The sequence below is a fragment of the Palaemon carinicauda genome, chromosome 22, assembly GCF_036898095.1.
Source record: "Palaemon carinicauda isolate YSFRI2023 chromosome 22, ASM3689809v2, whole genome shotgun sequence".
In the NCBI taxonomy this organism is placed as follows: domain Eukaryota; kingdom Metazoa; phylum Arthropoda; class Malacostraca; order Decapoda; family Palaemonidae; genus Palaemon; species Palaemon carinicauda.
Genome location: NC_090746.1, coordinates 48,795,904 through 48,821,115, shown reverse-complemented (window position 1 = coordinate 48,821,115; position 25,212 = coordinate 48,795,904). Strand labels below are relative to the sequence as shown.

Here is a 25,212-nt window from a genome sequence, read left to right as displayed (position 1 = left end):
GGGACTGCAGCGAGGGAGGATCCATGTCACGTGACTGACGTGACAAACTACCGACATCACGTTTCAAATGGCTAACGTCAAAAGGACGAGTAAAAGATCGTTTGGGCGGCTGACGGCCAGAGTCTCGATCAGCGTAACGGAGCGAAGGATCATCGTGAACCTGCTCAGCTTTATACTCTCCTATAAGGGAGGCAAGCTTAGTCTGCATGTCCTGCAGGACAACCCATTTAGGATCAACGGGAGTCGGAACGGGCCGAGACGATGGTAACGTCTGTGTTGGCAAAACATTGCCTTTACCGAGACCGTCGGACCCCGTGTTACGCTTACGTTTAATAGGCGAACAGTCTTCCGACGACTGCAAAGGGTCAGAGCTGTCCCAATGGCTACAGCCAGGACGCTGGACCTGTCCTGAAGGGACTGACTTTCGCTTCAAGGGTCTAGAAACCTTGCGCCAAGGTTTCTTTTGCGAAAAGCCTTCGGATGACGAGGAGAAAACAGCCTCGCTCGTCTTATGGTAAGGGCGATCTTGACGAGAAACGCCCGATACCAAAGAGGGAACGTCTGTACGTTGGTTAAAGCCTCTCGTCCCCTTAAGTCTTACGACATTACTTCTCCCTGGTGCAGGGGAGCCTGAAAGAGGTCTCGGACTAGGGGAGCGACAAGCACGAACAGACGAACCCTCGGACGCAACACTAAATACACTTTGCGTACTTATCACTTTATCACTACGATTTTCTGATTTGCCACTCTGACACTTCAATAAATTCACATCTGACATGAGTTGGTTACGGTCCGATGCTAAGGACTCAACTTTCTCGCCTAAAGCTTGTATCACAAGAAACATATCCCACATGGACGGTTCATGAGTGCTAGTAGAGGGTTCAGGAACAACTACTACAGGGGAAGGATTAGGTTCAGGGGCATGGGAGGAGGAAAATTCCAACGACCTAGAGGAGCTTCTCCTCACCCTATCTCTCTCCAGCTTACGAGAATATTTATCAAATTCAAGCCAGTCGAATTCCGACAAGACCACGCACTCATCACACCGATCTCCTAATTGGCAGGATTTACCCCGGCAATTAGAACAAACGGTATGTGGGTCGAGAGAGGCCTTGGGAAGACGTTTGTTACAATCCCTAGCATTACATTTGCGAAATTTAGGTCCAGGATAGGAGAAGGGTCAGCCATATTGAACAGTCAAAGAAAATCCAAAACAAATCCAAAGTCATCAACAATAAACACTAGCCAAAAAAGGGTTCAAGAGTTTTAATTGAAGAGAAAAACACCCGTCACAGCGAAAGCTCAAAACAACCAAAATAAAGTACTTCACCAAAAATGACGAAAACTCAAGGTCAACAGCGAGCGGAATCAACTTGTCGATGAGACCGACAGAGAAGAACTGGAGCTGTTTACAAGTATATGCGGTATCTGGCCGATAGTCGGCGCTGGTGGTCACACCCGCAACCTTCACGGCGATCGCTCGCGAGTTTTTGGGTTTCTGTCGAGCCGTCCGAGACGTCAGCTATTATATATTCACCGGCTAAGTTTAATATTTAAAAATGTATATTCGGACTTTTGAAACCTTCCCTTGTACGTAGTACTGTTAACAAACTACCCTTTTATGTACAGAACACTTAATGCATGTACTACAGTACCCTAAACTAAAACAGGCACAAATATTAAAGGCGATTTTATATCATGCGTTTCCTAAACACGCCAAAAAGCACGATAAAAAATGACAACCAATGTTTTGTTTACGTTTATTTCTGATCATAATGAAGAAACAAACGCATTTACACATCTGTGTATAGGTTAGTTTTTGCATCGATTATATTGATTATTCAGTACAGTATGTTGATTTTGTTATTTACCAATGTTTTACTTAATTTTTCTTAGGACTTCCAAATGAAATGTTTTTCTTTATGACGCCGCCTGAAACGACGGCGTCATAAAGTACACTCAGTAAACAAACACGCATGATGAAAGTGATAAATAATGATATTACAGTAAAAGCTTTTAGAAAATGTGTTATAACAAATATTATTTACCGTACCTATATAAAATCATACAGTACATATGTAGCAAAGCAGGAAAACAATTTACGAGAGAGAGAGAGAGAGAGAGAGAGAGAGAGAGAGAGAGAGAGAGAGAGAGAGAGAGAGAGAGAGAGAGAGAGAGAGAGAGAGAGAGAGAGAGATTGTTTTACGTACGTACAGTAAATGTAAATTTTAAACAAAAAAATATGATAGGTTATAACATGTATATTCAGACTTTTAAACCCTTCCCTTTAACTTAATGCATACTCAACTAAAACAGGCACAAATATTAAAATGTTAGAATATTAAAGTAAAAAATAAAGATTGTTACTGTACTCACCACGAAAGAAGTTGAAGAAAAACTTGAATGATGATGGCGATGAATTTGCTGCACAGTAGAAATGATGATGATGAAGCTGATGATGTCTTTTACTGTGCAGCCAATGATAGTATTTTACGTCTCTTCAGACGGAGGTGTCTTTTCCTGGGACACCTCTTCAACTTCTTCCTGGGACACTTCTTCAATTTCTTCCGAAGGCGTACTAGCAGGAGGAACTGGCTCTTTTTTGCGAGGCTGGAAGAACATTGTGATCGGAAGTTGCTGCCGCTGCTTCTTTTTTCGCTCGAAAAGCATCCTGTAGGGAGTCATGATGTCACCGATCTTGTTGCAGAATTGCATAGACCGAACCATATCCTCGTCCCACTCTTGCGACATTTCTTTCACCTCCTTCACATGGTTGCAGAGCTTGGCAAGCCGTTCTAATGTTAAGCCCGTTTCTTCGACATTTTCTTGGGTCTCTTCCTGCGTTTCACTGTCTTCTTCACTGGCCGATTTCGTCAGGTCTTCTAGGTCTGCGTCAGTTAGCGGCTGGGAATGGCAGTCCAACAACTCGTCGACGTCTTCAGTCGTCCTGTCGCCAAACCTGTCACCTCCAATTATCGCAGCCAACTGCACAGATTTGCGTATTGCAGTGTTGAATTTCAGACGGTGTAAATCCCTCGTCATCGTAAACAATCTGGGGCCACAACTTCTTCCAGCTCGCATTAATGGTTGCAGGTTTCATTTCTTGCAGTGCCTTCTGAATGTTCTGCAGGCACGTGGCTATTGTGTACTTCCGCCAGTACGCCTTCAAATTGAAATTTTCATCTTCATCTTCTTGGGCAGCATCCACACACGCAACGAGGTCCGCCAAGGTATTCTTCGTGTAGAGGGCCTTGAACGCCCTGATAACCCCCTGGTCCATCGGTTGAATTAATGACGTGGTGTTGGGTGGCAGGAACTCAACCTGAATGCCCTCATGCGACAGGTCAGTTGCGTGTCCACCAGCGTTATCCATAAGGAGAAGGATCTTGAATGGCAAGCCCTTCTCTAAGAGATATTTGCTCACTTGCGGGATAAAACACTGGTGGAACCAGTTGGAGGTCAGCATCTTCGTAATCCATGCTTTTTGATTATGCATCCAGTACACGGGAAAGAGATTCTTATTTTTATTTTTCAAAGCGCGAGGATTTTTCAACTTGTAAATAAGCCCTGGCTTTAGCAAAAATCCAGCAGCATTGCCACACATCACGAGGGTTACGCGATCTTTGAACGCTTTAAAGCCAGAGGCTTTGGCTTCTTCTTTGAACAGGAAAGTTCGCGACGGCATTCTCTTCCAAAACAAGCCGGTCTCATCCATATTAAACACTTGTTCCGGCTTGTATCCCTTCAGCGATAATGTTCTTGAAAGTCTCGTCCGCGTAAGTTTCAGCAGCGGCAGTGTCAACGGAATCAGCCTCGCCATGCAGGGAAACGCTTTTCAGGCCGAAGCGTTTCTGAAACTTCGCGAACCATCCTTTGCTGGCGGAAAAACGTTGTTTCTGAGGCTGGGAATCAGTGGATGTCCCTGGTTGAGGTTCATCTACATCATCTTCTTCTTCAGCATGGTCGCCATCGTCGTCTTGAGGTTCCTTTGCCGCAAAATTCTCATACAAGCTCAAAGCCTTGGTTCGGATGGTGTTCGTATCCAAGGCTATGTTCTTCTTCCGGCAGTCGGCAATCCACACTGCTAAAGCACCTTCCATGTGTACGATCGTTTTATTACGCGTGGTAACGACTCGCTTCGCTGATCTGCTAAAGGTGATGGCAGCAGTCTTTCTAATGTTCGCCTCGTCCTTCTTGTTGTAGCGAACGGTGGATTCGTTCACTCCAAAATGGCGGGCTGCAGCTGCGTAACTTCTGCCTTCTTTTAACAAATTGAGAAGCGTCACCTTCTCAGCAATCGCAATCATCTTTCGGTGGCGTTTAGGCTCACTACCAGCCTTAGTAGAAGCAGAACGCTTGGGAGCCATTGTACAGTAGGGTTTAACAGAAAGTTCAACAAAAAGTTCAACTTAAAACAGTCACGCACATCACAGATTAAAGTTCACAATAACGTAGCAACATCTACACGGCGAGAGAGCGGCAGACAAAGTGGCCGCGAAAAGATGCTGCGGGTTGGAGAAGCGGTCAAAACACCAATCACAGGCTAGATTACAAAACTTGGGTTCTGATTCGTCATCTATCAGTGCTTGAACCAATCACAATCCGTCTTATATGCTACGTAGTAGTTACCAATTCAAAGTACAAGGTACCCTACGTATACAGTACAGCTTTACGTACGCTATTTTACGCTTGTTTTGTTGTAAGATATGTCTGTCTGTCTCTCTCTCTCTCTCTCTCTCTCTCTCTCTCTCTCTCTCTCTCTCTCTCTCTCTCTCTCTCTCTCATCACTGTTTTTGTTTCTTGTCCTATTGTGTGTTTTATTGGATATCTCTCTCTCTCTCTCTCTCTCTCTCTCTCTCTCTCTCTCTCTCTCTCTCTCTCATCACTGTTTTTGTTTCTTGTCCTATTGTGTGTTTTATTGGATCTCTCTCTCTCTCTCTCTCTCTCTCTCTCTCTCTCTCTCTCTCTCTCTCATCACTGTTTTTGTTTCATTTCTCATTCTATGTGTCAATCTCTCTCTCTCTCTCTCTCGTACGCTTATTCAAGATGTGATTTTTGCAACAAAGAATATTATTGGATGCATTACTACGTACGTATACATACAAAAGATTCATGGAAAAGATGCACATCCATTACATTTGTAGTACAGAATGATCACATTCTCTTTTCGTGTTTTATTTCTTTCTGTACTGAATTATATGTCATATGTAATGCAATGAACCATCAATAAGAGCAGATATTACTAATTACAGTATTAATGGAATTACAGGTAACGAAATATCGTATTTGGGGTCTTCATATATCGCGGTATTTTCGAAATTTCCGGAAAATCCACGATAAGTTTACATATATGGATTATGAAAAAAATCCGCGAAGTGGTGAATCCGCGATGGTCGAACTGCGAAGTAGCGAGGGCTCACTGTATTCATAAAAATAATTGAGACAAATAAAACGAAATAGCGACTCGGTCCTGAGAAGCTATCGCAGGCATAGTTCGGAGTAAGAGGTGAACGACCTCAAGAGAAGGGCCGGGCTCCACGAAGGCAACCATGGTGGCCTAGGAGTGAACGGCCGTGATCAAGAAAAGATCGTGGTGGCCTGGCTAAGCCGGCGATCACTCTCGTAGACGTACACAGCACACACCGCACAACACCGAAAGCAAAGAAAACTTACTATTTTCTATACACAAAAATATATATAAACATCAATAATGTTTAAATATACTAAGTATAAGAAGAGGTAAGTTAAAAAGACAAAACAATAATGGCCGTCAAGTGAGGATGGGAGCGGAGACTTCCGATCGCCATCCGAGCCAAAAGTGAAGTGAAGTATTCACCGGTGTGTGTGAGAGGGGAGTGGTAGCTAGCTACCCCTCCCTACCCTCCGCTAACTAGCGGCGGGGTAGGAAACCCTCGTTAAAACTTTTATGGCTCGTCGTTCAGCTACGCCGAAGTACAGTAATTACCCCATGTAAATAGCGTGGTTTGTATTTCAGTTACGGAACAAATATCATTTTTAAACACAAGACTTACCCGGTAGTTATATATATAGCTGATTAACACCTTTGGTGGAGGGTTAGAGACAGATAGCATATCTGGAATTCTACTTAAGAGTTAATTAAAACAAACTTAAGGGTTCGTACCTGATAAGGAAGCTGACTTCAATGATACTCTGCCTCATTAGGTCTGCTAGCCTTATGAGATCCAGCGATCCTCCCAGGGGGCTGAAGATCTCGAAGGGACTGTCAAACCGGTGTCAAAACCTCCTCCAATAACCAGTTCCGGGCGCTCTCAAGGAACAAATTTGACCACCTGACAAAATCAATGATTGTGGAAAACTGACACAATCTCCACAAACAACCATAAAAAACAATTAAAAGTACCAAGAGAAGAAAAAGTTATTGGGATTATGAGAACATAGGTGGATCCTTCACCCACTATTGCACTCGCTGCTATGAATGGACCCAAAGTGTAACAGTCCTCGTAACGAGTCTGAACACCTTTCAAATAATATGATGCGAACACAGATTTGCTCCTCCAGAAGGTTGTGTCCATTATGCTTTGTAGTGATCTGTTCTGCCTGAATGCTGCCGACGTTGCTACTGCTCTGACTTCATGAGTCTTGACCTTTAAAAGTCCAAGGTCTGATTCATTACAATGAATATGTCCTTCCTTAATCAAAAGCCTGACAAAATAAGACAAGGCATTTTTAGACATCTGTAAAGAGGGCTTTTTGACTGAGCACCACAAAGATTCAGACTTGCCTCGTAAATCTTTTGTTCTATCCAAGTAGCATCTCAGAGCTCTTACTGGGCATAAGACTCTTTCTACCTCTCCTCCAACCAGATCCATAAGATTTGGAATCTCGAATGCTTTGGGCCAAGGCTGAGAAGGGCGTTCATTTTTGGCAAGAAAGCCTAATTGTAAGGCACAGACAGCTTTACCATTACGAAATCCAACGTTTTTACTAAACGCATGTATTTCACTCACTCTTTTGGCTGTAGCAAGACTGACCAAAAATAAAGTCTTCATAGTAAGGTCTTTCATAGAAGTTGAACCCAGTGGCTCAAACCTGTCGCTCATAAGATACTTCAAAACAATATCCAAATTCCAGGCTGGAGAATCTTGGTTTCGTTGTTTTATAGTCTCGAAAGACTTGAGAAGTTCTTGCAGATCCTTATTGTTAGAAAGGTCAAGGTTTCTATGCCTAAACACAGTAGCTAACATACTCCTATAACCTTTAATAGTCGAGGAGGAGAAATTGCACTTCCTTCGAAGATATGGCAGGAAATCTGCAATTTGAGCTACAGAGGTACTGGATGAGGAAACAGAGTTGATTCTACACCACTCTCTAAAAAGCTGCCACTCAGATTGATAGACTTTGATAGTCGAAGTTCTTCTTGCTCTTGCAATAGCTTGAGCTGCCTCCTTCGAAAAGCCTCTAGATCTAGTGAGTCTTTCGATAGTCTGAAGGCAGTCAGCTGAAGAGCATGGAGATTTTGATGGAATCTTTCCAAGTGGGGTTGTCTGAGTAAATCTACTCTCAACGGAAGTATTCTTGGAGTGTCTATCACCCATTCCAGTACCTCTGTGAACCATTCTCTTGACGGCCGATAGGGAGCCACTAGGGTCATCCTGGTTTCTTTGGATGTCACAAATTTCTGTACTACTTTGTACAGGATCTTGTATGGTGGGAAGGCGTATAGATCTAGATTGGACCAGTCCAAAAAAAACGCATCTATGTGGACTGCTTCTGGATCCGGAACAGGGGAGCAATACGCCTCTAACCTCTTTGTCTTCGAGGTTGCAAAGAGATCTATGCATGGGCGACCCCAAAGACGCCACAGGCTCTTGCAAACACTGAAGGTTGAGAGTCCACTCTGTTGGAAGGATCTGGCCCCATCTGCTGAGGCTGTCTGCCATCACGTTTTTCTCCCCTTGTATGAATCTTGTCAGAAGTATAACGTTCCTCTCTCTTGCCCACAAAAGGAGATTCCTTGACGTCTCGTACAGAGATATCGAGTGGGTTCCCCTTGTTTTGAGATGCACGCCAATGCTGTCGTGTTGTCCGCATTGACTTGAACCACTTTGCTGGTGACTAATTCCTCGAAACTTTTGAGGGCTAATAGAACTGCAAACAACTCCTTGTGGTTTATATGCAAGGATTTTTGGATCTCTGACCATAGTCCCGAGACTTCTAACTTGTTTAGGATTGCTCCCCATCCTGTGTCCGAGGCGTCGGAGCATAACACAAGGTCTGGGCTCTTTACTGATAAGTCGAGACCTTCCTGGAACTTGTTTGGTTCTTCCCACCACCGAAGGCAGTCTTTGATGGGGTTCGTGATCGGAATGGACATCATTTCTAAGTCTCTCTCCTTGTCCCAATGGCTGTTGAGATGGAACTGGAGAGGACGAAGATTCAGTCTTCCTAGTGGAACAAATTGTTCCAAGGAGGAGAGGTTTTCTACAAGACTCGTCCACTTCCTTGCTTTGAAATGATCTTAGTTTCAACTTGGCTTGCTCTATCCTTAAGGGAGACAGAAAAGCCCGAAAAATCTGACTCCGTATCGTCATCCCCAAATATAGAATCTCTTAAGATGGAGCCAAGAGAGACTTTTCCTTGTTTACCAGGAGACCCAGTTCTTTCGAAAGGTCCAAAGTTGTCTGACGATCCTTCAGGCAGTGATCGTAAGAGTGCGCTCTGAGAAGCCAGTCGTCGAGATACAGGGAGGCTCTTATGCCCCTTGAATGGAGGGATGCGACGGAGAAGGGTCAGGATTCAAGGCCGGGTGTAACAACCTAAGAATCCGGGCCGAGATGGTATTCCTGGAGACCCTTCTCTTCATTTCCCAGGGTCCACGAACGAGGCTTGAGCCTGGAGACGAACTGCAGCCGTTCTCTTAAGACGCCACCTCAGACTCCCTACCGGCAAGGTAGGAGATGGTCTGGGTCATCTGCTACAGGAGGGAGACTCGAAACCTGGAAAGAGTCGAACAGCGGGTACGGCACTCCCGGGTTCTGAGTCTTGGCAACAAACCTCAGGGCCGAACCTGAATGTTGCCTCCCCATATCCCCCTGAATGGGCGAAGTCGTATGAGAGACCATGTGACTCGCTTGGCTGAAGATAAGGCTAGCAGGAACACTGTCTACCCAGTAAGGTGGTGATCTGGGGCCTTACGTAGTGGTTCGTCAAAGGGTCTCTTTAGAGACTTGAGGACTCGAACCACGTCCCAAGGAAGAGGTCTCACCTTCGACTGAGGGCAGGAGAGGACAAGGCTTCGTATGAGAAGGAAGAGTTCCAGCGAGGGAGAAATGTCTATCCCTAGAGACTGGGGGCAAGACCTAAGGCTGAGGGATAGCCTTTCACCGCCGAAACTGAAAGGCACATTCCATCCCGCAATCCCACGAGGAGCTCCGCCATTGCTGGAAGCGGGACCGTGTGGAGGGATACCCTCTCCACGACACCGACCACAGTAACTCGCCCTTTTGCCTGGAAGACTGCTGCAGAAGATTTGTGCAGGCGTCCAGGCCTCCTTTTCGCAACTTGTTGCGAAAAACCTCTCTCCTTGAGGAGATGCTGGATAGTCTACCGGCGGGAAGTTGGAGCAAGCTACGGCTTTGCGGAGGATGATGGCATGTGGCTGTGTGAGTAACTGGTGATGTGGGGGGGGTTCTCTCGGAGGCTCCGTAAGGAGTTACAGAGGAACTGGTGAGCCACCTGCGAGAGGCCCTGTAAAGTACTCTCCTCATTCGCCAGAACGGGGGAAGGCAAACACATCGATGTTGTCCCACCGTTGCTGGAAGGCATCCTATCAGAGGGCCTTAGGGTCCATGACCGGGGAGCAGTACAGCGGGAGCTTGCAGCTCAGTGCTGTAGCGAGCCGGTCCACAGAGGGAGCCCCACCGAGTCAGGCTTTGTAGGCTACTTAAGGATCCAAAGACCACTCGGAATGTGGTGTCCGTGTCGCACTGCTCAGACTGTCGGCGAGCCCATTCCTTTGCCTGGAATCAAGCGAGCTGCTAAGGAGATCGAAGGGAACTCGAACCATCCCGGTATCTCTACCGCAGGATGGGATGGCTGTACTGAAAAGTACGTCCTTGTCTGGGCAAGTAAGCCATCACTGTGGTGTTGTTTATCCTCACAACCACAGAGTAGTCCACCAGGCTAGGTGGAGCTACTGAAGTGCCGGAAACACAGTTTCCATCTCTAGTAGGTCTAGAGGAGGTACTTCCTGGTTCTGACCACCGGCCTGAGGTCCCGTGGTTCAGGACGTGCCCCCCCCCCCCCCCCTTTTCTATGACGCGTCCGAAAACAGCATCAAGTTTGGGGGAAGGACAAGAAAGTCCACTCCCTATTGTGGATCCTCGTCTGTTTCCCACCCCTTGGGGTCCGTCTGTTCCGGATGTCCCCTAGGGGTCCCGGCGTCCGGGGAGTCGTGTCCCTGACTCCCCCGTGCCCCGAGCCGCCACTGGAGAGAACTCAACCTGAGGCGACTGTAGGAAACCAGACGGGCCAGGGAGGAGAGACATAACCACATTAGGTTGGAGGTTCTTCTCGTGTGGGGGAAGGTCTCGCGACCTTCCTCCGCCTTGCTATCCTGTCACCTGAAGGGAAGGCTACGGGAGATTGGTGTCTAAGACCAGACCTAGGTATACCAGACTCTGAGAGGGCTGCAGGGAGGACTCGTCGAAGACCACCAAGATCCTTAGAACTTGGCAAAGTCCGAGGAACTTGTCCCGATGACGAAGAGGGGATGCCTTCGAGTCTGCTAGGATCGGCCAGTCACCCAGGAAACGGAGGGGACGGATGCCGATCCTGAGAGCCTGTGAAGAGATCAGAGTGGAAGCATCGGTGAACTGTTGAGGTGCTGTGGAGAGACTGAAGCACAGCACCTTGAACTGGTATACCCAGCTTCCAGGCAAACTCCAAAGTACTTCCTTAAGGACGGGTGAACCGGGATCGGAAGTACGCGTCCTATCGGACCAGTGTACTGTACAGTGAGCCCTCGTTTATCGCGGTAGATAGGTTCCAGACCCAACCGCAATAGGTGAAAATCCGCGAAGTAGTGACACCATATTTACGTATTTATTTAACATGTATATTCAGACTTTTAAAACCTTCCCTTGTACGTAGTACTGTTAACAAACTACCCTTTAATGTACAGAACACTTAATGCATGTACTACAGTACCCTAAACTAAAACAGGCACAAATACTAAAGGCGATTTTATATGCGTTTCCTAAACACGCCAAAAAGCACGATAAAAAATGGCAACCAATGTTTTGTTTACGTTTATCTCTGATCATAATGAAGAAACAAACACATTTACACATCTGTGTATAGGTTAGTTTTTGCATCGATTATATTGATCATTCAGTACAGTATGTTGATTTTGTTATTACCAATGTTTTACTTAATTTTTCTTAGGACTTCCAAATGAAATGTTTTTCTTCATGACGCCGCCTGAAACGACGGCGTCATAAAGTACGCTCAGTAAACAAACGAAGGCATTTAACGCGCATGATGAAAGTGATAAATAATGATATTACCGTAAAAGCTTTTAGAAAATATGTTATTACAAATATTATTTACCGTATCTATATAAAATCATACATACGTAACAAAGCAGGAAAACAATTTACGAGAGAGAGAGAGAGAGAGTTGTTTTACGTACGTAAATGTAAATTTTAAACAAAAAAAAAATAGCCTCATTTCATATAAAATAGGTTATTACAAATATTTTACTTAATCATATTACAGTAATCTGTATAATACTGTAAAGTTCAGTACAGTATGTTGTTGTTATAGTCGTGGCGATGAAATTCTCACGAAACAAAAACACGGCATTCTATTACAACACCTGATTCTCTCTCTCTCTCTCTCTCTCTCTCTCTCTCTCTCTCTCTCTCTCTCTCTCTCTCTCTCGTGTTATACAATACTTACATTTAGATGAAGAAACTAAAATTAGTTTTCTTAGTGTCAATTAAATACGAAACGAAAAAATTATGCCGAGTCTACATCCATTTCAATCATAGCTAAAATACGGCATCCGATTTCATCAGCAAACCACTATTTTTTGGGAAACATCATTTTATTCTAGAAAATTGCTACTCTTTAAATAGTTAATTGCACATTAAGAAAGCGTGTACTTTTGTTTTTAAATTTCGGGTGTGTTTTAAAAATAGAGTATTGTTGACTTCCTTTTGTTTTACTTTTGGCTGTGATTAGATCAGCTGACGTCTAGCTGCCGCTCTTGAGAGTGTACGAATACACTAACAAAGTATCGTTTATACCATTTCTTAACTTATTCAAACCGTCTACAGTATACAGTTGATATTACATAAGAACCAATGTGTTATAACCTATCAAATTTTTTTGTTTATTACATTTAAACCTCTCTCTCTCTCTCTCTCTCTCTCTCTCTCTCTCTCTCTCTCTCTCTCTCTCTCTCTCTCTCTCTCTCTCTCTCTCTCTCTCTCTCTATGTGGGCTACTTTTCACTACCTCCCATTCCTTACCTCTCTCTATCTCTCTAACAAATGATATCTTTGTTGCTCCTCAAAGTTTCATTTACTGTATATTGAAAATCAATCATGATTCAATTTTCCTTACTTTCTCCAATCTCGCACCATCGGTCACATCGCGGTAATTTTGAAATTTCCGGAAAATCCGCGATACTGTATATGTATAAACATGCGTTATGAAAAAAATCCGCGAAGTGGTGAATCCGCGATGGTCGAACCGCGAAGTAGCGAGGGATCACTGTAAACGTGAAGTCTTGTGGTCTCACCGCAAGACTGACCGCGTCTGCTGTCGCCATGCTGAACGGAGACTGTTTGACAACTCTGTACAGAGTCGAGAAGGGAAGGAGACGATTAAGGAGGCCTCGGAACCCGTTAGCCACCTCTTGGAGGGAGCGTATCTCCCACATGGACTGGACTTCTGCCGGGAAGGCCCGTCCCCTCACCGATCCCTACCCAGGGAGGAGGGAGGGGCTCGATACCGACCGGGACTGTTGAAGGAGACAAGCTCGGAGAGCTGGCCCTCGGCCTAGTCTCTGGCGCTCTTCATTCCCTGAGATCAGGGCAAGCAGCACTGGTCCAAGGGAGCCCTTGGGCGAGTAGATTCGGTCCCGGACCGTATCCTTCCCTTACCGAAGAGGAATCTCTGAATCTGGGGTCCCCTTGAGATATCTCCTGAGGGTCAGAACCTGCCAGAACGCAAGTTCCGACCCCTGGAGCTTCTCCTCCTGATGGACTGGCAGCGAGGTCTCTCATCCCCGGAGGCTCTTCCTGGAGAGACTCGTAGACATAACCCCAAGGGTCCATCTGGGTCCTGTCGGGTCCTTGCGGAAGACTAGGCCTTAGGATCCCTCCTAGGAGGGAAACAGGATCCCAGCGATGAAGGAAGTAAGGCATTCACCCCCTCCGCACGAGAAGATTTCTCAGGAAGAGGGGGAATTCTCCCTATGGAGTGATGGGGAAGAGGACCGGGTCTTCCGACCCTCCTAGGGATGGGTAATGCTCATCCCCAGGGGAGGGGAGAAGAAGTCTGAGAAGGGCTCATCGCCTGCGTAAGGACTCGCGAAGGGACAGGATGGTCCTTGGAGGAGATACCATGCCAGGGATTCCTCTCACCCTCTTCAGGGGGAGAGGAAGTTGCTACTGATTAGTGACCCCAGTCAGAAGCCACAGGCTCATCACCTGCATGAGCGCTCTGACAACGGCGTCCCACCAGGGATGCCGACCGACCCTCGCGCTGACAGGGAGTCCCTCTGGAGGGAAGAGGATCGTTCGATCCCCTGGAGGAGATGACACATGAGGGTTCGCCCGTAGAGAATCTGCAATGAAGGAAGAAGAAACATTTGACCTGTCCGGAAACCTCCCCCCCCTCCGGAGAGGGCGCTGCTCTGCACTGCGGGGAGGGAAACGCGAAGGTGGCCTGACCGCCATAAGCCCTGATGTAATCAGGGCGCGATCGTGTCGGAGAACGGTGCGCCGATCACGCTAGTGATCGCGCGAAAAGCACAGATCTGGGTAGCGCGTGAATAAAACATGCGTAGCAGTATAACCGCAACCGCATGCACGCGTACCCGCGTGAGCGTATCGGCGCCCGCATGAACGATCCCCGCGCTTCCGCGCGTATGAAGATCGCTGGTGCTTGCACATGAAAGATCGTGGGCGATGGCAAAGGAAACCATCCCACGCGCGAACGATCTCGGCGACAAAAGATCGCTGGTGCTTGCGCCGTCGACGATTGCGTGTGGGAAACATCCCACGCGCGGAAGAAATAACGCTGACGATCTTCGGCGCCTACGCGTGTACAAAGATCGTCGGCGCTAGCGCAAGAGAGGATCGTCGGAGACAGTGAGCGGGAAAACATTGGTGCCCACACGCATACGATCTCCAACTATGCAAGACGATCGTCGGCGATTCGCGCGAGCACGGACGATCTTTGGCGCTCACGCGTGTGCGAAGATTGTCGGCGCTCGCGCGTGAGAGAAGATACTAAGCGAGAGAAGATAGTGGGCGATCGCGCGCGGGAAACCTCGATACCCGCGTGCGGACGATCTACGACGATTGCGCGCGGGAAACTGCGCGCGGACGATCCGTGATGACCGCGCGTGGGCAGCCATCCCACCTGTGGACGAGCGAAAAAAACACCCGAAGACGAGCGAGAAACCGCGCACGGATGATCCGCGATGATCGCGTGAGCCTCAATGGTCGCTCGCGGAAAACCATCCCACGCACAGAACGATCTTCGGCGCTTACTTGCACTAAGATTGTCAGCACTTGCGCGCCTAGCGCCGGATCCGAAGAACGCCGGCTAACAGCCGTCGCTGATCGCGCCTCGAAAATCGCACACGGGACAATCTTCGGCGCTTACGCTCGTCATGAAGATCGTCGGCTAACGATCTTCGACGATCGCGCGCGGTTTTTCCACGCGCGGAAGGGCCTTGAAGATCGCGGGCGATCTTCAGTGCTTACGCGTTAGCGCGTATCAGAAGATCGTCGGCTAATGATCCTCGACGATCGTGAGTGGAAAAACCGCGGAAGGGCCTTGAAGATCGCGCGCGGGAAGCCATCCCGCGCGCAGGCGATCTTCAGCGCTTACACGCGAGTGAGAATCGTAGGCCCCTGTGCAACAGAAGATCGTCGGAGATCAGGAACTGGGATGTCTCCCTAAAAGGGAGGGCATCCCCTGAAGAGGACCAGGAGGTCTGCTTCAGTGCCGACGATCAACTGAAGTACTGCTAAATACCTCGAGGAGTGGTCTCTGTGAGATACCTTTCCCACGAACGGGAGAGGTGTTCTTCGTAGAAGAGACTTAGAGACACCGTAGGCTGAACCGCTGGTGAGCGCCCGTGCGCTATCTCAGGAACCCCAACGATGTGCGCAAATGCGCAGGGAACGTTGGTAGCAGCCTAATTGAAATACTGGAACAGGGTGTCTCTGGAAGGTAGTCTCAGGAACAGCAGGAACATCAGTCGAGCGCTAGCGCGCAAGGGAACATTGGCGCGCAGGGGATACCTGGCACTTAAGGGACTTACTCAAGGTGTGAGAAAGTCTCTCCTGCCCCGAAGGGAGGAGCCCGTTAGGTAACGGGAGCGTGGGCGCCCAAGGCGCGTCAGCAGTCAGGAACGGATACAGCAGGCAGCAAGTACACTGAGGGCACGAGAGACCAAAGGTCTAACGTAGCCTGAGTAGCGAGGCCCCGAGGGGATTAGTTGCAAGACCCCGAAGGGTCAGCGCAATGAGAAACCAAAGTTTCTACGTCACTAATCACCGAAGCGTAGAAGTGACTAAAGTTACGAGAGCCCGAGGGAACTGCGTAATTAAAGTTCCGGGACCCCGAAGGGTCAGGGAAAAAGAGAAACCGAAGTTTCCCTGTCACTAAACACCGAAGTGCTAGTGACTGAACAGCAAGCTTTTGTCAACAGGAACAATCCTCCGAAGAGGAGTCTCTATGAGTGGCCTCTCTCGCGAACGAGAGAGGTGAGCACTTCGTAGAAGAGACTGGTGATGGAGCCCGAAAGGCCGTGAGATCAGCTGACGTAAACAGAAGCAATCCTCCGAAGAGGAGTCTCTGTGAGTGTCCTCTCACGCGAACGGGAGGAGACACTTCGTAGAAGAGACAAAAGGAGCAATCCTCCAAAGAGGAGCCCTTAGTGAGGCCTCCCTCGCAAACGAGAGAGGTCCAGACTGATCTTGCAGCTGCTCAGCCCCTTGAGCGTAGCTACAGAAGCGACCGCTCAGCCCCGAGAGCATAGTCGCTAGTACCATGGTCCAGCCTTGCAACCGCTCAGCCCCTTGAGCAAGTCACAAGGGCGGCAGCTCAGCCCCAAGAGCATAACCGCCTAAGGACCAGGGAAAAGTAAAAAGGGAAGTTAACTAACTACCCTGGAGGCGAACCTCCTTATCGTTCTAGGATGCACTGAAGAGCTGGCAGTAGTCACGGGGGAACTTCTAAGAGAAGGGAATGCCCCCTGACGATGGCCTCGAGAGACGGCGGCGACAGCCGACTCCCCAGGCATAAACAGGACAGCTCTGCTTCGAAAGCACACAACAGGCACGAAGAAACAGCATCGTACACTGGAAAATAAAAAAGAATAATTATTTAACAGAAATTCCCCCGGGTGAAATTCCGAAGAGAAACCCCGAGGGAAAGAAAAACATAAGAACGAAAGAAGGTATGCGCCCCCCTCCCCCACCCAGCATGCCCGGGTGAGGGGGGGGGACGAAAAACTTAACAAAAACAGAATTATAACATTATAATTAGGCAACTGACTTTGAATGTTCCAAGGATCACCGACCCCGAAGGGACGTGAGCCCCGAGAAGAAAAGTTAAAAACAATTATATTCATAAAAATAATTGAGACAAATAAAACGAAATAGCGACTCGGTCCAGAGAAGCTATCGTAGGCGTAGTACGGAGTATGAGGTGAACGACCTCAAGAGAGGGGCTGGGCTCCACGAAGGCAACCATGGTGGCCTAGGAGTGAACGGCCGTGATCAAGAAGAGAATCGTGGTGGCCTGGCTAAGCCGGCGATACTTTCGTAGACGTACACAACACACACCGCACAACACCGAAAGCAAAGGAAACTTACTATTTTCTATACACAAAAATATATATAAACATCAATAATGTTTAAATATATAAGGTAAGTTAAAAGACAAAACAATAATGGCCGTCAAGTGAGGATGGGAGCAGAGACTTCCGATCGCCATCCGAGCCAAAAGTAAAGTGAGCCTTTCACCGGTGTGTGTGAGGGGGAGGGGTAGCAGGCTACCCCTCCCTACCCCCTGCTAACTAGCGGAGGGGTAGTAAACCCTCGTTAAAATTCTTATGGCTCGTCGTTCAGCTACGCCGAAGTAATTACCCCATGTAAATAGCGTGGTTTATATTCCAGTTACGGAACAACTAAAAGTTATAGGGGGGGTTGGCCATTTTGAAATTTTAAAGAGAATTCAGAAAGCAAAGGTCAAAAATCTTCAAATCCAATCAAAATCAAGAAATATCCAAAGCGAGATCAATAACAAGCGGGAGTCAATAACCAAATATTTGTACTTCACCAAAAAAACGATCAGTAATGACGGAGTAGAATTCACATAGGGAATATATGCGGGTCACTGGAATGGTTCCCAGGTACCTCGCTAGGGTGCAGGGGTGGTACACCTGGCTATCCAACTGACGGTTGGCGCGAGATTCAAATTTTCTGCCGTTGACGTCGGGGACGTAAGCTATATATAAAACTACCGGGTAAGTCTTGTGTTTAAAAACAGTCATTTACTGCTATCAACCATATCAGAGTTTCTGTATAACCATTTCTTAGTGTTTTGTTGAATCATTCTTTCATGATATGCTTATTTCTCTTAAAAACAATTCTTAATGGTATAGAGTGTAAACATATGTACAGTACCGAGTCTACAAAGTTTATACAGTACAGTAACCTTTTTTTATTACTTTGGTTTATCAGTGAAGTTCAATCCTTTTGTCACTTTGCCTTTCCATTACTGCTATTCTAATATAGTATACAGTAGTACCTTGGTTTAAGAGTGACATAATACGAGCAAATCTATTTACAAGCATTGTATTGGTTTGCGAAAAAAATATTTAACACCCTCCATATGCGTATTTTTTTGTGGACAAGTACTAACAAGACTAATATGAAATCGGTCTTGTGGTTCCGATGTGCCTTATTTGCAAAATTTTTACCACATTTTCATTTCATTATTTTGGAGGGACAGTAATAATTGTCTATTGATAGGTTTCTTGTCAAGTTTGAATGTGTAAAAAAAAAAAAAAATGAGTAAGTGACCATAAAGCATAAATTAAGTGATACAGTTGGTGACAGTGACCGTTGTACACGAGAGCAAACACCTGATATTTTACAAGAAATGTTCGTGGAAGAAGTCTCCCCAACTAGTAACCCCCCCCCCCCCTCCTCTCCTACATGCCAACTACTGTACAACTTCCCTCAAAAGTAAAGTGCGAGTTAATTTGCATGTTTCTTTTTTTTATTGTGAATCATTAATTTTCATTAATTTCTAATGTTATAGGTTATAATTTGTTCATTAAATTTTATGAAAACTTTCAAGAATGACTGTATGTACATTTATGGACTTGTGGAATGCATCATGCAAATTCCTTCATTTCTTATGGGAAAAACTATTTTAGAATACGAGCTCGCTCCCAAAATGAATTATACTCATAAACCTAGGTCCCACTATCAGTTTAGATGGCAACACATACTATTACTAAACTTTTCTCCTTTCTTGTGATTACATGAGTTGAGTTACAATCATTTGAAGTGTAGTACAATACTGTAATTGGTTATATATTATAGAACCCTACATTTTTGTTTTTTAGCACTTCTTTCCTCCAGCACAAATGCAAACCCTCGTCCTTAACATTGGACAGAATAACAGCAACACTGGAGAATACGAATTAAACTTTTATGGCGAGTGTAAATAGGCGGCAAGTAGGGCTGGAGCAGCTTAGCCCAGTTCCCCTGCTTGCTCACTGAGCACTCGCTTTGATAGCAGCTGTCAGTGAGAACAGACGTTCTTCCACTGCCTGTAGAATTTTTAGCACACAATCTTTTTTCTTTTCTCTTTCCAGCAGGTTAGCAAGTTTTTACTGAGGGGATGCCTGTGGATACGCAAACTTGCCTGGGGGTATAAGGACATTATGGCATCTTCAGGAGTTCTAAGAAGGAACCAAACCTTTTGCACATTACTACTTACAGAGGACACTTCTGCAAACAAAAATCTCCTGATGAGCGTTGGGAGTGGTCACCCTTCCAGTGGGTGGCGTATGCCGGACACCTTCGCTTTGTTTCATTCGAGGGCAGAGAAGATAGTCTCTCCTTCTCGGGCATGTGCACTGCCTGTATTAGAGAAGCTTGCTTCTCGTATGGATTTCAGTGTTGCTATGCAACATGTCTCCCAACATGCAAGCAAGCATAGATGCGTGAACACATCTGTGCGCACCAACTCTTCTGAGCACGATGACCCTCCTGAGCGCATACACAGACCAATTGACCTGTTCCCACTGAACAACCCCTCTCTCCTTAGCTTGTGGTAGTAGCGCACACTATACTCTCACAAGCATCACTTGCGAGCACTCACCCTCTGAGAGACTGGGAATGGGAGTTACCATGTGTGCACCTCATTCAAATGCACCAACCAGATACGTCTCACCACATTGAGTGCCACACATATGTGCCTCAACACCTTGCGCACAACCCAGACGCATCTCAACCTCCCACGCATCACCCAGACGCGCCTCACCATTGCACACTCAAACCAAACATGTCTCATTCATGCAAGCGCTACTCATATGTGTTTCACCTTTGCGAGCTCCACGTGATCTAAGGCGCGCCCCTAGAAGAGAAATTACACCTGGAAAAGCTAGACCAGATGCCCTCAATCTTGATCTGGATCTAGAGATTATGCCCATAGATCTCAATACCCAACAAACGTGACCGTCAGCATAAAGTCACTCATCTGGGTAACCCTCGTCCTCAATCCCATTGTGAGGGTAGTGACTAACATCAATAACTACCGGTTATCTTCAATCGAATTTCTCTCTCCCTCTCTCCTCGGTAGACAAAGAGTTCCCCGTAGGAAACGTCTCCAGTCTCCTTCAGAATGGCACAGACTCTGTTCAGATCCCGAGTCTCCTAACGCTGAAGAAAATAGGAGGTTACCACCTAACACCCCTTTCAACTTATGCCTCAGTGAAAACTAAGAATTTTCAGTCAAATTTGAAGAACAAGGCTCCCTGCATCCCTGAAAAGGAATCTTGACCTTCCCAAGGAGTTTTAGAGTCGGCATCCAGATCTGATCCTAGAAGGGGGTAATGCCACCAGCCCCTCTCGTCCTCAATCCCCTCTAAGGAGAGAGGAGTGTGAGACCTCGAACCCTCCCTACACCAGCTGGGTATGTTGTCAGAGAGGGAAGATGTTACCTTTCCCCAAGACTCGGACGCTTCTGACCGTGCCCGCCCTCATCTGGCTGGACATATGGCCCCCTGACACCAAGAGCGCAACTCCACGTTTTTACAGGTGTTGGACTGCATGCTCTGAGTAAACGGTCTCCAGGAGGCCCCTTGCTCTTCTCCACACCAGACCATGTCAAGAATTTCCATGGTTAATTCTGGACTTGGAAGCCCCAGAAAAGGTTAATGCAGGTCTCTGTGAAGAAGGATTCTCTATTATTACTATTACTAGCCAAGGTATAACCCTAGGTTGATTCCTCCAGTCTTTTCTTTCTCCTCCCTCTCCCTTACCTTTCAATCCCCCAGTTTCCTCCCTCACTCCAGGTGTCATATCAGGTCATCTACAGACAAAGCATGTCACATTTACAGTGACAGAGGCCGTGAATATGGATATAACGGCGATGGGCACTCTTCAAGTCTCTTCATGGATCAATCAGTGGTCTGGTACAGTGGGTTTTTGGTTGACAATAAAGACTTGTCAGACCTTGACAAGAGGCAGCCGTTCAAGAACATTGTGTTGACAGGGAGTAGAGGGAGAAGTACGCTGTAGGTGAGGTTCCTCCATGCTAGGGTTGTTAATCAATTGGTAGAAAGGTCTATCCACAGGAAGCAAGTTAGTGAATCTTCTTGGGTATTTTGCTGGTGTGTCAGAGGGGCAGAGAGAAGCTTCAAACTGTAACTATAGAAAAGCAAAATCTCATGTCTAGAGATTAGAGCATGCTAGATAACAAAGCCTCCCAAGGATGATCTGATGTTTCTTTCTGCAGAGGAGGTAGACTGCCCAAAAGCAGACTTGTTGTTTCCCCAAGAGTATTTTTTTCCCAAATGAGCTCAACGACTTCATGAAAATGAGTCTCGAATTAGGAGAGTATTGGTTCTGCAGACACAGGACTATTAAATCAGGTGGGAAAGGTTAGCAACCGAGAATGTTCTCCAGTATGTGGACCACAAGGGTCAGAAGCTTGCCAACGACATTAGGCCACAATCTGATAATGAAAAGAATCTCACCTACTAAACCCCTTAGGCTAGCTGGTTCTACTTTTTCATATAGAGAGGTTGAGAGCATATACCACTTATCGTGCAGCAGAATATGCACAATCAGATGACCAGGAAGTCACTCCCCTTTCAAGCACTACTAATTGTGAGTCGCAGTCAGTCCTACTGTGATTGCAAATGTTTACCAAAGGAGAGCAGCAATGGAATCATGATCAACCATGTCATGGGACACAAAACCTTGAATTTCAGGCATGCATAGTATTTTCTGTTTTTTTTTTCTCTGAGTTAATCATTACCTATTGCCTACAGCAATTACAGTACAACTTACAAAATTTCTATCCAAAATTTCCTGGGTATTTCTTTACAGTACTTCAATTCCTTTTCACAACATCCTCTCAAATACTCAATGCAATGTCTGTACAAAGTGTTTGTGGGAATTCAATCCATTTCCATCATCTATAATTATCATATACATGCACTCTATCATTTTACTATATTGCTGCCATGTACTGTATATAATTAGTGTTTCAGCAGAATGCAATCTACCAATGGTGAAACTGTATTTCAGAAAAGTGGGACTTACATAATACACTATTTCATTTATTGTTTAATACCGGTATGTAATACAGCACCGTCAGTCATGTAAGGAAACAGGAGGGAAGATATAAAGGTTCGCCCCTCTGTTACGTGGGAAGGCGGACCCAGTACCCCTATGTTATGTTGGGTTGGTGTGCTGAAGATATGATATATATATATATATATATCCTTGTTTAGTAAAATTACAGTTAAAGATGGAGCTATATTTTGAACAGAAAAAATAGTTTTCCCCATAAGAAATAATGTACTATCACTGAATTTGATCTTTATTCCAACAGCAAATAAACCAAAAACGCATAATACAATATAAGAATGGGGATATTTTTTAGGAATTTAATGGTTTTTGCTCCTCCGTGCACTCGCAGAAAAAGTAAAACATCAAGCTCCTATATACTGGCAAGCGGTACATGCCTAGCTAACCTCACTGATTATTGTTGGATAATTTCTTAAATTGCAGTGAAAATAAGTGTCATTTCTGAAGAAAGAGGACGTTTTTCTAAAGGAAACACCTTACTTTTACTAGAAAAGCTTTTACCGTCCATGATTATAATAACACCCCCTATTTTTCACAGGCTCTTATGTTTTCCTCAAGTCATTAACCCTGGTTCCCCATGACTCACACGAACTACAGACCACTCGCTTTCCCCCACCCTTATATAGTGGTATATGATGGATTCCAGTGAGAAAAATTTATCACAGCACATACTTTTGAAACTCCAAAACCAGAGGGTAGAATATACAGTTCGTGTGAGTCATGACTTGAGGAAAACATAAGAGCCACTGAAAAACAACGGGTGTAATACAGTAAAATAATACCCTACTTTTAACCTATAGAGAAAGGTCCGTTTTCTTCGAAAATGACACTCGTTCCTGTCACAATTGAATAATTTCAGAAATATATATATATATACATATATATATATATATATATATATATACATGTATATATATATATACATATATATATATATATATATATATATATATATATATATATATATATATATATATATATCTATATCCACCGATAATGGGGGACCCCCAGTGGGAACTCGGGGTTTTGGGTGATGAAAACACACTGGGGAAACGGTATATAATAGTACAAAAAGCCTTTTCTTCTCTAAAGTTCGCGTAAGGGCCGAGAAACTAAAGCATCATACTATTATCCCTGCTAAATTCTCAAGAAATGTCCTAAATTCTAAAGAAATGCCGCAGCCTAGCTACATTATGGCGTGGATTTCTCCTCAACTACTCTATGACAAATTTCCAGTCTAATCAGATTTACAAGTCCTTTAAGTCTATACATCATACACACAAAGAGACCAAGCCATTCTAAAATTATAAGTTTGATCAAATCATCAAGTAATCTTAAAACAATACAGAGTTACATTTTTAACTTATTAGATTTGGCGGGTGCATCATACGGTAGTTTCTAAGCTATTTCCTTGTTCAATCCTACACAATGCTTTACAACAATTATTATTTACACTTACACTTTCTCCTTCTGAAATAAGGATTCACAGGATAGTTAATATATTATTATCTTCTGGTTTACTGTATATGAAATATTTGGAATATTTACAAAGTAAACAACGCAGCGTTGGACTTTACCTAAGTAGGAAGAAGAAATTATAAACAAACCAATATGAGAACCAGAAGACTGTTTGCTTTGTCTAATATACTTTTGTTTTGTAAAATTATGTATTATTGAACACGAAACTGATAAGGACGCATTAAGATAAAACTTTAAAAATTAAAAAGCATATGTAACTATTTTTCGATTGATATAACGTTTATGTATATTCTTTTTAGTGTATTTTAAATATTATTTTTCGTTGAGAAGAGTTCAAACCATTTAACCATAAGAGTGGTAAGTAATATATATTGTTTACAGCACAAGTACATTTCTTATTATATAGCTTTGATTACCTGACATGGGTAGGTTTATGTAAAAAAAAAAATCAAACTGGTAATGAAATCAGACAGCCTAAGTGACTTAAACTTATGGATAGGGCCTAAATACTGTAAAACATAAGGAAACACCGTATGGGTTCATTCAATACTTCTGAGAATGAACGTAAAATTGTGGTCACTTGAATAGTTTTCTGTAACATCGATCATGAACTTGTTAGAATGGAAAAGTACATATTGTGCTGGGTCTTTTTTCAAAGAATATTTAGTCGTGGAAGTCTACCGTACATCTATTGGTTCGCCATTCTTTTAGCATAGACGCTGGCAGCTTGGCACCAAGTATAAATGGTTCGCCAATGGTTTTAACTTCGACGATTCTACAAAGGCATTGCGTGAAGTTTAAGCTATTTGCAGATGACACACAATATTACTTCTCCATAAATGATATACATGACACTATCGGAACTCTAAACCGAATCCTTGATAGTGTTAGAAAATGGGTGTCATTTAAACAACTAAAATTAAATGAGAACAAAACTGAATTCATGGTGGTAGGCAAGAGAAACAGCGTGACAAACTTAGGTGACATTCAAATGAACATAAATAATGACTCGGTGCTGATATCTAGTAAAGTTCGAGATCTAAGTGTATTTCTTGACTGTAACCGGTCTCTAAATTCCCAAATAAATAATGTAATAAAAAGTGCTGGTTATCATCTAAGTCCTAAGAAGTATTGCGTTTATAAAAAAAAAAAGTACCTGGACGAAAATTCTGTTAAGAAACTTGTGATAAACTGTTATTACCAGGATTGACTACTGCAACTCTATCTACTACAATTTACAAAAAGTCCAACTTAACAAATTACAAAACATAATAAACAAAGGAGCAAGACTGATAAAAGGTGTCCCACCTAGAGAAAGGATCACCTCTATACTAATTGATTTACACTGGCTGCCGATTAAAGCAAGAATTAAATTTAAAATATGTACAATAACCCACAAAGTTATCAGAACCGGTCGTCCAAAATACTTAAAGGAATTGCTACATATTGCGCAGCCAACAAATCGTGTCGATACGAGAATAGTTGAAGATGGCTTCAAACTGTTGGAACCTAGATTTATGTCCACTTTGGGCTACAGAGCCTTTAAATATGCGGCCCGAGTCTATATAATAAGCTCCCACGAAACATTCAAATGATCGAAGACA

At 44.7% G+C, this 25,212-nt stretch overlaps 1 protein-coding gene across 1 annotated transcript in view; it reads right to left on the bottom strand.

Moving 5' to 3' along the window:
- The window catches only part of LOC137616433 (uncharacterized), a 174,386-nt gene extending 150,649 nt beyond the window's left edge, over positions 1 to 23,737 (bottom strand). Inside the window, exon 1 of the mRNA XM_068346180.1 lies at positions 23,589 to 23,737. The gene's annotated coding sequence lies outside the window, so the exon portion shown is untranslated. The remainder of the gene's footprint in view (positions 1 to 23,588) is intronic.
- Between the last annotated feature and the right edge of the window lie 1,475 nt (positions 23,738 to 25,212).